General features: G+C 46.1%; 1 protein-coding gene across 1 annotated transcript in view; it reads right to left on the bottom strand.

Annotated features, from left to right (window-relative positions):
- HAS2 (hyaluronan synthase 2) overlaps positions 1 to 10,630 on the bottom strand; it is a 33,049-nt gene extending 22,419 nt beyond the window's left edge. Inside the window, exon 1 of the mRNA XM_044245023.1 lies at positions 10,045 to 10,630. The gene's annotated coding sequence lies outside the window, so the exon portion shown is untranslated. The remainder of the gene's footprint in view (positions 1 to 10,044) is intronic.
- Positions 10,631 to 12,769: the final 2,139 nt, after the last annotated feature.

The following is a 12,769-nucleotide window of genomic DNA, read 5'->3' as shown; positions in this document are numbered from 1 at the left end:
GCCCCAGACTTGGAACTTGTCATCTCCAAGATGTGAGTCATTCTCACAAGAGTGAAAAATTTTAAGGGGACTACAACACTCTGCCAGGGAGAAGCTGAAGTGTGTGTTTCGCTTGTGTTTAACATCGCCAGAGCCAGCAAAAGAACTGCCTGCCATTCTTTTCCATTATTCACAGTTTCCTTGCTTTCATCAGCACACGCGGACAAAGAGCGTTTGCAGAGCATCTGCTGGCCACAGCTGAAGGGGGAACACCCTCTTACATCAGAGGAGTCTCCAGAATGTCCCTTTGAAGCCTGGGAAAAGTTGCTAGTAAGCTGCAGCAACACAGTTAAAAATCGAACCTTTCTATTTCTGCAACATATTGTACTGCTGCCCGTTATGACACATGCAGCATGTCGGTCCGGGCCAGAGGGCACAAGGCACATTTCAGAGCCAACTTTACTGAGATGCATTGATCTCCAGGAGGGACACACTGTGTGTGTTGCTTTATAACCCCCCCACCCCGCCACCCCCCAGGGCAATTTCATAGATATGGGCACCATATGTGTGAGACTTTCTGAGTCTGAGACAATCCTCAATTCAGATACTCTGTTTCATAAGCAAAGTCTCCTTGTCAGACATATGGCTTTATTGTTAAATCGGAAAATATGGTTAGTTCCATCCTGGATCGTAAGAGTTTATTGCTACATGGAAAATGGACTTAGAAATCACCTTCTGTAAGCATTTAAAGCATAAAACTTAAATTATTATTTTTTTTTTTTTTTGCTCGAATCAAACTTTAATTGATTTTTAGGCCGCTGTTAGACCGGATACCAGTTAATTCACTGAGTACTAGTCTTCACAGTAAATTCTAAGCTAAGCCAATTGTTAACGAATTATCTTGATGTACCATAAGGTAAGTTCCGCAAAGTCAACAGATTTTTTTTTTTAAATCTATTTTCACTAATGTGCCCCAAGGCCATAAAACACTGTCTGGCTTATGGGTGGTATTTAGTAAATATTTGCTGAGTGAATGGTTCTAACTTTACCCATCAATATTGTCCCTGGCATCATTTTTCTACCAGCTAACATTCCCCATTCACTCTGTTCCAGGCACCAGGGCAAGTCTTGTCTGTTTTGTTGAGTAGCATAATCCTATTTACTCTTTTTTTTTTTTTTAAGATTTTATTTATTTATTTGCCAGAGAGAGAGCGAGCGAGCACAGGCAGGCAGAGTGGCAGCAGAGGCAGAGGGAGAAGCAGGCTCCCCGCCGAGCAAGGAGCCCGATGTGGGACTTGACCCCAGGACGCCGGGACGCCGGGACCATGACCTGAGCAGAAGGCAGTCACTCAACCAACTGAGCCACCCAGGCATCCCGATCCTATTTCATCTTAACAGCTTTAAATGGTAAATGTATTCTCAATCTCATGTTACAAATAACATCTACAAAGGACGAGGAAACCCAGGGCTCTCCAGTACAGAAGTTAACTTGTCCACAGTCCCAAAACCAGGGATAGGATCCGCAGGGTAGCGTAATGCCAGATTCAAGAGTTCTCCATAAACATTTGCTGCGTAGATTTGACTCCTCATGATGCAACAGGCACCATCCCTTTGTCTCTGGCTAATACAACATGCTGTGAAAAGAACTTTTAGCGATGAACCTCAAAAACTCTTTTCCTGCTGTTATGGAAAATGGGGAACTGACAGGTACAGATACACGATCAACCAACACTCCAGGAGGATTTCTGGGCTCCTACACTCTTCTATGTGGATGCAGCCAAAAGTGACATAGAAATTCGTTATCCCAAAGAAAGCGGCCCAAATCCTGCTTTCCTATGAGAAAGGCACTCCTCCATTCACTGTTCCATCTGTAGAGCAGAGAGCAGCTTTGCTGTTAGCTCACATACCTGGAGCTGGACTCCACACGTCATTGGGTATCAGAACCTTTCTCCCCCTTAACCTGTTATTAACCAGAAAGTAACATGGGATGAGCTAGAATGACAGCTGCTCCCACAGCACTAGCGCCGTGGCAAGAACTGTGTTCCCACAGCTTCACAAAGGGTTCCTTATGTGGGGGATGCGGGAGAAGAGGAAGTGAGTTCAATGATTCGTCAGCATCTGGGAAAGGCTGCAGAGATAAGCGCCAAGGGATTCCTCTTCCCAGAGGTCTTAGCTTAGCACTTCCTTCTAAAATGATTCCTCCCTCTCTTCACTCCCTGTTCCACTCCCCAGATTCTACTTGATTTTCTAACGAGCCCTGTGTACACTCTGGCCACAGGGCCTTGATCATCTGTCAACTATGTGTTCTTGTACGCAAAACAGGGTCCGCACATAGTAGGCATGCTGAGTAAATGAGTAAGTCCTTTTGGAGTCAGACGGTCAATGCAGAATAAGAACAGGTCCCTTTCCTATCTTTGCTGCAGGGGCGATGGGTATATGTTGAACCCTTAAGGGTACCCCTCATCCGGCAGGATTTTTTTTCTTTACTTTTGAATGATTTTTTGCCCAGCTATCTAAATGTAATGGTTTTAAGGAGTACCAGACCAGCTGTAGAAGCCCTTATGATAGTAAAGTTAGAAAAGGGCAATTGGCCTTCTGAAAGCATTTCCAGAAATTGCGAGTTACAGTCTGAAGAACTTACGAATTCAGGGGTCAAGTCTGGGGCACGGGGCATACTGGTACTCTTATACTACTTACTGTTCGTTGAACCATATACTGTTTTGTGTTTGGTTCTAATGATGTGTGTGTGTGTGTGTGTGTGTGTGTGTATACTTGTGTGTTGCACACATGCCTACACGTCTCTGGAACCAGACTGAACTGGGCCAGATTCAGGCTCTTCCTTTTAATGGCATGGTACACACTGAACCAGTTACGTAATACCTGACATCGTAAGTTCCTCCATGTAAGATAAAAAGGAAATAATCATGTTGACTTCACAAACAGATTTTTAAATTAATAAAGAGACACATTCAAGCACATAAAAAAAAAATGACCAACAGAGCTCAGCGAGGTTAGCCCTCTGCCACTTGTCCTTCTGCTAACTACCCCATCAGCCTGACTCTCCTTCCCTCTGATCCACTGTTAGTTAATAAAGGATAAGCATGGCATAGTGAGCACAGCTGGACTGGGAAGAAATGGACTGAAGCCCAAGTTTGCCTCGTATTAGCTCTCTGACCACATGAGGGTTCCTGTGAATGAGCCATGTGTCCTTAGACAATCAATATCCCTGACTTCAAATTTGGGGGACAGGGTTGAAACTTTATTTTCCTATCACAACCGCCCACAGCAGAGTGTCTAGGTGGATGAACATTATGTTGCAAAGGGGACGTGCTCTTCAACTGGGAGGAGTACAGAGAGTAAATTCCTTTTGGTATCTGTCCACTCCCTGTGCCTAATGTAACTTTTTGTGGGCTTGCTTTAAGCAGGCAAGGAATATATATCTATGTCTATATATACATGTATATGGATATACATGTATATGGAGATATATATATATATATATCCATCCATCCCAGCTTCTGTGGGATACTAATAGCTTTAATGTCCTAATGTAAAGAAAGAGTAACTTAAATCATAAAGTACACCTGCCCCTCTTCCTCATTATATTCCAAAACCCACGGAAGTCTAGATTGCTGTCTTTTTAATTTGTAGCCAGTATCTACACATATAGAGCCCAAAAGGAGATCCGTGAAGAATATTTCTTTAGTGGGGGTGCCTGGGTGGCTCAGAGGGTTAAAGCCTATGCCTTGGGCTCAGGTCATGATCCCAGACTCCTGGGATCGAGCCCCGCATTGGGCTCTCTGCTCCGCGAGGACCCTGCTTCCTCCCGTCTTTCTCTCTCTGCCTGCCTGTGATCTCCGTCTGTTGAATAAATAAATAAAATCTTAAAAAAAAAAAAAGATTATTTCTTTACGAACGCACTGCTCAAAATCACATCTCATAAACAGCTGAACTGGCTCTGGAACACAGGTTTTCTTAACCCTTAACTTGTTGTATTGCAGGGGGTGGGGGCGGCCAGGCCTGCAGTCATAGGCAGAACAATTAGAATTGTGAAAAAATAATGAATACTGTTATGCTGAAAATAAATTTAATTAAAAAAAAAAAGAATATTAACTTAGGTGGGAGATCCTAGCGAGGAGCGTGGAAACCTGCTTCTTTGTCATGTAAGACATACTCTGCTTTTAGCCATTTGCCTGCTAAGGGTGGGTTAGGAAGGCATGGTGAGCAAAGAAAAAGCAGGGGTTCCCAAATTTTCCTGTACATCCACATTACTTGGGGGGGTCTGTAAAAACTACCCATGCACGCCTTCCACAACAACCCATGTTCATTGGTATGGAGTGCTGAAAGGGCATCAGTAATTTTCAAATCTCCTTAAGTGATACTTATTGCAATAAAGTTTGGCAATCACTGGGTTAAAGTCTAAGAAAACTTCAATGATTTGTTTGCATCCATCCGCATCCCTCCTGTACTGCCTCGGCCACTGTCCTCAACCAGAAATCCGAGGAAAAAGTGCCCAAATAGAGCCTCTCAACAGACTTCACACTACAGCACATTCCCCTCTGGGACATATTAGAGCACATGACCCTCATCTTGTCCCCTTCTGACCTCCTCTCCCTCTCTGGCTTTGAAGCTGGCCTTTGTCTCTCCCGTCCCACTGCACTGATCCTAGCAGAGACCCTGGAGCCACGCTTGCAAGGTCAGGCAATGGGCCTCTCCAAGGCCTTGACACTCCAGCTGTGTCTGGATCCAGAGCTCCTGGTTTCAGATTTCTCTCTGTTGGTACCATCAGTACTGATAGATCACTCCCAGGATGCCCGTTCTCCCAACTGCCCTATTGGTTCTTGAATTTCACCATCATAAACTTCATCCTGAAATTCAACATGGCAAAGGGGAAAGTTTGCAGAAAGACTTGGCATGGAATGTTCATTCTCTGTATTCCTCCTCCATTGGCTCTTGGGCACGATCTTCACTGGTCAGAGCCCCAAGCAGCCGCAGGCACCACAAATGCCAAGAATCCTAGAGAAATCTTTTCTCATCTCTCTCAGATATGGCTTCTCCTCAACACTGGCCCCCATAAAATTCGACTAGTCCAGCTGCAGCATAGACCAGTTCAGGGGGCCTTATATTCAAGAATTATTGGATTTTTTTGTTTAAAGATTTTATTTACTTGAGAGAGTGTGAGAAAGTGCATGAGAGAGGAGAAGGTCAGAGGGAGAAGCGGATTCCCCATGGAGCTGGGAGCCCAAGGCAGGACTTGATACCCGAACTCTGGGTTCATGACCTGAGCCGAAGGCAGCCGCTTAGCCAACTGAGCCACCCAGAAACCCAAGAATTAGTGGGTTCAATGACATTCACACTCCTCTCTAAACACTGTGACTTTGACTGAGTTGCTTCATCATTCATGCTTCAACTCAACATCATTCTGAGTTGCTGTTCATTCTAAAGGAACAGCAAGGTTCCTTTAATTACAGAATCTTCTTTATGGGGGGTTGGGATTAGACATAATGTATATAAAGTATCTAATTCAGTGCCTGATACATATTAGATGTGATAAATAGCAGCTATTATTTTACTTTTTTATGGGCCCCATTATATTTTGCCTTACACTACGGTTATTTATGAAGACGTCTCTGAGTATATTTTTTGTCTGACAAATTCCATTAAAATGCAAACTGCATCTTATTTGTTTTTTAGAACTTTTCAGTAAAAATTATGCAGTTAAGAGGCATTCTTTTCTATTTTGTTATTTAAGTTAAAAAAATATACTTAAGGGACACCTGGGTGGCTCAGTGGTTTAAAGCCTCTGCCTTCAGCTCAGGTCGTGGTCCCAGGGTCCTGTCCGGCTCTCTGCTTAGCAGGGAGCCTGCTTCCCTTCCTCTCTCTCTGCCTGCTTCTCTGCCTACTTGTGATCTCTGTCAAATGAATAAATATTATCTTTAAAAATATATATATATGTGTATATATATATTATATTTAAGATGGGCACCTGGGTGGCTCAGTCAGTTAAGTTGTCTGTCTGCCTTCAGGTCAGGTCATGACCCCGGGGTCCTGGGATTGAGCTGACATGCGGCTCCTTACTCAGTGGGAAGCCGGCTTCTCCACTCCCTCTGCCCCTCCCCTGCTCACTCATGCTCACTCTCTCCCCCGAATAAATAAATCTTAAAAAAAAAAAATGTAACCTCATTATATTTAATGTTGAGTCCTGTATCAGTTAACATCTTCCTAGATTGTGAGGGGCACCTGGCTGGCTCTGCCAACAGAGCATGCAACTCTTGATCTCCGGGTCATGAGTTCAAGTCCCACCTTGGGAGTAACTTGGAAAGACAGATTGTAGACAAGGCTACACACACACACACACACAGAAACTCTATACATCTGTATACACTGATGACATTCAAAATATACTTGAATAATTTAATGTCTACGCACCGGGGTGATACTTACTCTATGCAAATCGCTGCTAGAGAGGAAAGGATTAAAACCAAGTTAGGGAGGAAATTACTTTTCTGCAGGGAGTTGTCTCCCCATTCAGCTGTCATACCTGCCACTGGCTTGGTCCTTGCAGCCTCTTAGTGGGACACAACTTGAGTGAATTTGAATTTTAAAAAAAACAGAACCCAGAAAGGGACAGTGGAGTTTATGTTCTGTTCTCCAATTACATTAACTCAGCAATCCCACATTACGCAAAAGCTGAGAAGCTAATAATTCAACAAACCACTTGTTTTTAGATTGAAAAAAATGTAACTGTGTAAATAAGTCAAGCGGTAAAAGGCACAGCATAGGGAAAACGGTCCATAGTACTGTAATACTGTCCGATTATGGGGGGTTGGGTAGTATACCAGTGGAGAGCATAGCGAGAAGAACAAACTTGTTCCATCACTGCGTTACACACCTGAGACTAATGTAACGTTGTGTGTGAACCACACTTCAATTAAAAAAATGTAACACTGTAATATAACTTGGCCAAAGGGGACCTATACATTACCCATAAGGGCTTTCCCCACAGTTCTAGTAATAGATAATAAATAAATCCATGAGCAGTCTGTGCCTAAAATTTCAAGAAAAAAAAATTGTCTTAGGGGCACCTCGGTAGCTCAGTTGGTTGAATGTCTGCCCTCGGCTCAGGTCATGATCTTAGGGTCCTGTGACTGATTCCCACTTGAGGCTCTCGGCTCAGAGGGGAGTCTGCTTCTCTGTCCCTCTACCCCTCCCCCACCCCAGCTCATGCTCGCAAACTCACTCTATGTGAGATCTTTAAAAAAAAAAAAAAAAATTTAAAAAAAGTTTTAAAAGAAAGCTGGCACAGAAACGATGTATAAACGTGTTTACGAAATTCAAAACTATGAGGCTCTTCTATAAACCTAACAAGAACAGTTAGTTTCAATCTGACTTACTTTCTAGGAAGTTTCTTATTCATTTGTTGCTCAATTCCTGTGTTCCAGGATGGCAGCTACTTCCTTTGCTTTGGAGAGTGACATTCAAATTTGCGACTAATCACCAACTTAAGACCTTAATTTATCAAAGATGCAGATCTTTCTCTGGTAAAGTAAAGATTTAGCTCTAGGTACAATACCAGGTAATACATTGGCCCATATATCTACAAGACATTTTCCTACTCTCCCACCTCAGGAAATATGTAAGAAAAAGTGAGTCGGAGTGTTGATATTCTAATTCCAATGCTATCATTGAAAAATGTTGACCTAGAATTCTGAATACTAGTTCCAAAACTGCAAACTTACACATGACATAACATAAATACTATAATAGGCAACTATAAAGAGTTAACCTTTTATTGAAAATGTAAAATAGCCAAGGAGTGAAAAAACCTGCAATGAACATGATGGGTATTACAAATGCAGTACCAGTCAATCAATAGTAAATAATAAAAATAAAAGTAAACATAAAAAGGCAGTACCTCAGTAGTTTGAGTAATCTTATTTAGCATCTAGAAAAACGCAGCGAAAATATAATGAATGAGTCAATTTGCACACACTGGAATGAAAAGAAAATGTTTAGAATTTAAGTATTCTTTTCAATCCTAGTCTCAAAACTTAAAACCGTATCTACAACAGTTTAACGGGCATAAATATTTGTCCTAACCAAATCTATATAAATACACCTTTTAATTTTTAAGCCTTTCATCATTGAATGTGTCTGAATACGTGCTGACCTTTTAAAAGTTAAAATTGCCTTTCTAAAAAATCATAATCCCGTTCAACGCTTTCCCAAAATACATGATTCCTACTCCTTCACTGCAATGAAAAAATCTGCGAGGAGAAAGGCTTGAAATCTACAAAAGGCAGTGAAATCTACCCCCCTCTTAATCATCACCCTCACTTCCCCAGCAAAGTCCAACTACTAATACCCTTCTCTCTACTCCTAACCCTGAGCTGAGAGTCTATATATACTCAGGCTGCCAGGTCGGGGAAGCCCTTTGTAGCCAATCAGAGCTTCCCGATCTATTGCGTCACACCTCCCCCCAGGGTGTGACGTCAAAGGCAATCCCAGGCCAGCCACGTGGGTTGGAGTGCAGAGGTTCTGGGCAGCTGCTCGGGAGACGCCCGGCTGCAACGGTCCCCAGGCGGGGGGAAGCGGCCAGGGAGGAGCCGCCAGGACTCCGACACGCACCTTCGGAGCGCACGGTTGTAGCTGCTCGCGCGCCCGGAGGCGCGCAGGGCCGCTGAGTCCAAGTACACCTTGAGGGCGGGTGGGGGGTGGGGGGGGGATGCAGGGAGAGGCGCGGGCACCTAAGCCGGTGTAACAGGACCCGGGTCTCGTAAACCCTCCTCCCCAGGCACCGCCTCTCCGCTCCCAGCCCCTCTTTCCAGCCTTAATTATTCTTTCAGCGCCGCTTCCCCTCGGCTGAGTCTCCCTGGCCGGAGGGAAGAGGCTCTGTCGCCAGCCCATCCCGCCCGCACACAGACCCTCCTTTCAGACCCGCCCTCCCGCTCGCAGGGACCCACTTCGGAGCCCTCGCTCACGCTGGGCGGGAACCGGCGTGACGAATTCCGCCCAAGGTGTTAATTATCCATCCCGACCCAACCTCTGGCTCGCCTCCCACTTCGCCCCGGCTCCCGCGGGCCCCCGGCTCCCACCTCCCGGCCGGGCGCTAGGGACGGCACCCCCAGGCCCCCCACCCTCCCGGCCCCGCGCTGCAGCTGCGGAAAGAAGCGCCAGCGTGCTCGGTGCCACGTCGGAGTTGGCTCCCGGGACGTTGCAGCTGCCTGCGCTGCAGCGCCCGGTCCCCACGCACGCCCTGCCCCCGGGCGGCGGGGAGAGGGACGCGCGCCCTCCTCCCTCTGGGGACCCTGAGTGCCACCGCCCGCGTCGGGGACCCCCGGCCCGAGTCAGGCTTCCGGAGCCGAGCAGAGCCGGGGCAGACCCAGCCTGACACTTTTCTGGGGTCGGAGGAGAGCAAAGGAAGGGAAGCCCGGGAAAGTGGGAGTGGCCGAGCGAGGCCGGTAGCCGCGAGGAGGTGGCAAAGGACCCTCCTTCTCGGGGGTCCCGGCTCTCCGAGGCTGGGAGCCCGGATCGCTTTAACCCTTTGCTTTCCAAGTAAAAAGCGGGTTTCCCACTTGAAAGTAAAAGGCTCTGGGCTGTTGCAGGGTTTTCCTCCCCACGTACGGGGGGGGGGGGATAGAAAGGATAGGGGCAAAGGGTGGGGGGGAGCGGGGGTGCTGTGCGGAATGCATTTTCCTTGCACAGTGGAAATCCCTGTTTCCCAACTTGGAGCCCCTCTGCGGCTCCGCAAGATGAGGAGTGGAAAAGTACATCCCGGGACACGCAGTCTTTTCCCAGGCAGAGAGGTTACCTGTGTTCCCAGAAAGGCAGCGGATTTCTGGCAAGCGCCGCAGGGATGAGAAAGGGCAGGGATCTATTGCCAGGCCTGACACTGATCTGAAGTAGCCCCTGATTTTCAGTCTGTTGGAAATTGGCCGACCTCAAACTTATCTGTCGAAAACCAGCTTTACAATTTTTTAACACTTCCGTGGATAATTTCTTCCCTCTCCCTGGCCTAGTCGGGGGGGCCCTCCTGGTTCACCATATCGCGCCAGGGTAACGTACCTTGTTCAGCTCTTGGTCATAAAGTTGTCCTCAGCCTGTCTGTGTGGTCCCGGAGGGTTGGTGGCGGGCAGTTTCCAAAATTGAGGTAATAAGAGATCAGATGAATTTGAGACGACCAGCCAAAAAAAATAAAAAATTTAAAAACAACATTTAAAAAGGATGGGGGAGTCTTAAATGTTTGCTTCTCCCCCACTTTTAAAAAGGAAATATCACTACTATTCTGTTTACTATCTCCGTTGCACTTCAGTCTAATTCTTAAAAAGAAAAATTTGTGCTTTAAAAATAAATTAACTTTTTTATTTTATTTTATTTTATTTTTTGCTCCAGTTCCCCCTCCCCTGATATCGGAAACTTTCTTTTCTTATTCGGGTCAAGAAAAGCCCGGTGAAGACTCCGAAGAACCCAGGAAGCGCAGAATCAGGAGAAAGTCTTTGGCTGGGGCTGGTTCAAGTCCCTGGTTCAATGGGCTGCTGGAAGCCAGGACTGGGTAATTCTTTCCAGACGTCTTGACTTCTCCTTCCTCGCTGTTGTTGCCTTTCTGCCTCCTCCAACTTAAGGGGGTCTTAACAAGTGAGCTGGTGGGTGTTTTAATAGGGCGGAGGAGGGAGTGGGGGGTGAGGGGAGTGGAGAAGGGAGGTGCGGACTGGGGAACCCGGAGGGGAGGGAACTGGGAGCGCGGGCGGGCGGGCGGGCGGGAGGCGGGGAGGGGGAGAGGAAGAACGAGAAATGGGCCATTCAAAGCCCTCTCTGAGCTAGAGGCCGGTTCTAAACTCCAATGAATTCAATTAACTTGATTGCTAACGTGTGCAGAGAAATTCACTGCACAGATGCTGGTCACCACCTGATTCCTTCCTTCCCTCCAGCGGCGGAGCGGGGAGGTCGCGCTTTGCAGACATCCCTGAACTCCAGCGTGAGTTACAAGGATTCCCTCTTCGCAAAATAACTCCCCACACCGTTCCGCTAATTCACTTTAAGGCCAAATGGTGCCCTTAGGCTAAGGAACAGCCAAGGGGAGGGATATCTGGGAGGGGGGTGTGTGTGTGTCTGTGTACACACACCTGGAAATTCGAAAGCCGCCTGCGACGCTAAATGAAGTAAAATCAGCTACAGGTCTACCGCATGTTAACCCTTTCTTCCCAGGAGCTCAAAAGTTTCTGAGCAGATGTCAAGTGTCAGAGCCTCCTTACACAGACGTTTCCGTATTGGGTAACGGAAAAAGTGAAAACATGATCATATTTTTTTTTTCCTAACTTGAACCCCTCATGTAAAAATACGCAAGCGGCACGCATTATAAACAACGCATAAAATAAAAACCGTGCTCTGGAGAACTCGGAGGCAGGGCCATGAGAAAAAGCCATTTCCAAGAGAATGGCTTGAATGAATGACTTTTGCCTCTTGCGAGCCTTCTAAGAAGCTGACTAGTCAGAATGCTTCCATTTGCTCCCAGGCGTTCTTTTCTCAATCTTTTTTTTTTTTTCCCCCAATGCCCTAAAGCTGGGAAGAGTTACTTTTCCCGGTTAATCTCCCCTTATTTGTTTGGTCCTCGCCAACACGGCTCCTGATGACTTAAAATGGACAGTAGGTGGCACTGTTTAGGAAAAAATGGGAGTGAGTTTACAGATGCACCGCTTTGGCCTTTGAAGGCTCCGCTGGAATTATTACAGGGGAACAAGAGATTTCTTTCTTTCTTTCTTTTTTCTTTTTTTTTTTCCTTCTCTTCCAAGGTTTCTCTTTAGTGCGGACTTCTTTGAAACTCGGCTAGGCCTTGAAAAGTGGGTTTTTGCTCCTTATCACATATTTTGGATAATAATGAACAAGTCAAAACAGAAAAGTCGAGTGAAATTTGAAACGATGCTTTTCAAGGAGTCGCGCAGGGTGTGGTGGTAGGGGATGTGCTTGGAGGTCAAGAATTTTATGGCAATACCAGGTACGCAGCCAACCCAGTCCCCAGGGGCAGACCTGCAAAGTACCACGCATTTCCGCCAACACCTCCCCGCCCCCCACCCCCCACGAGGTTACACCTCTGGGAAGCATTACCCTGGCCTGATGACTTCACACCGCTCTGGGGAAACCCACTTACTAACTGTCCCCTACACACCCTCAAGGCTTCAGCCTTTGTTTGAACACTGCCTTAGGTGTGATTCAGCTCTTGAGGAACTGGATTAAGTTTCAGAGCTCAATTTCATCCCACTTAGACTCCTCTTTCTTGAATTTTAATTGGATGATAGCTTTTAAATGCTAAGTTGTCATTTAAAATATATTATCTAACTTATGCACTCTTTTTTTTAAAAAAAGATTTGTATTTATTTATTTGACAGAGAGAAATCGCAAGTAGGCAGAGAGGCAGGCAGAGAGAGAGAGGGAAGCAGGCTCCCTGCTGAGCAGAGAGCCCCATGCGGGACTCGATCCTAGGACCCTGGGATCATGACCTGAGCCAAAGGCAGCGGCTTAACGCACTGAGCCACCCAGGCGCCCTTATGCACTCTTACATATACTATAGATTAACCTTATTTAGGGGTAGGGTGAAAATCGTGGGTGTCAGGTGTCTAGCTGTGGGACCCCACAGGAACACTTAACCTTGGCTCTGAATTTCCATGGTATTATGTGATGCAGAATGGCGGATTCTTGCTTAGTAGCATTTAGCTGTCCCTGTGCTAATAGTTCCAGCAATGAGAACATTTAGTGAAACGGGTTTTCTTTATTAAACAGAAACACATTTGCTGTT

This window comes from Neovison vison, chromosome 4 (genome assembly GCF_020171115.1).
Source record: "Neovison vison isolate M4711 chromosome 4, ASM_NN_V1, whole genome shotgun sequence".
NCBI lineage: Eukaryota > Metazoa > Chordata > Mammalia > Carnivora > Mustelidae > Neogale > Neogale vison.
The sequence above is the reverse complement of the archived record's forward strand: the minus strand, read 5'-3'. Positions and strand labels throughout refer to the sequence as shown.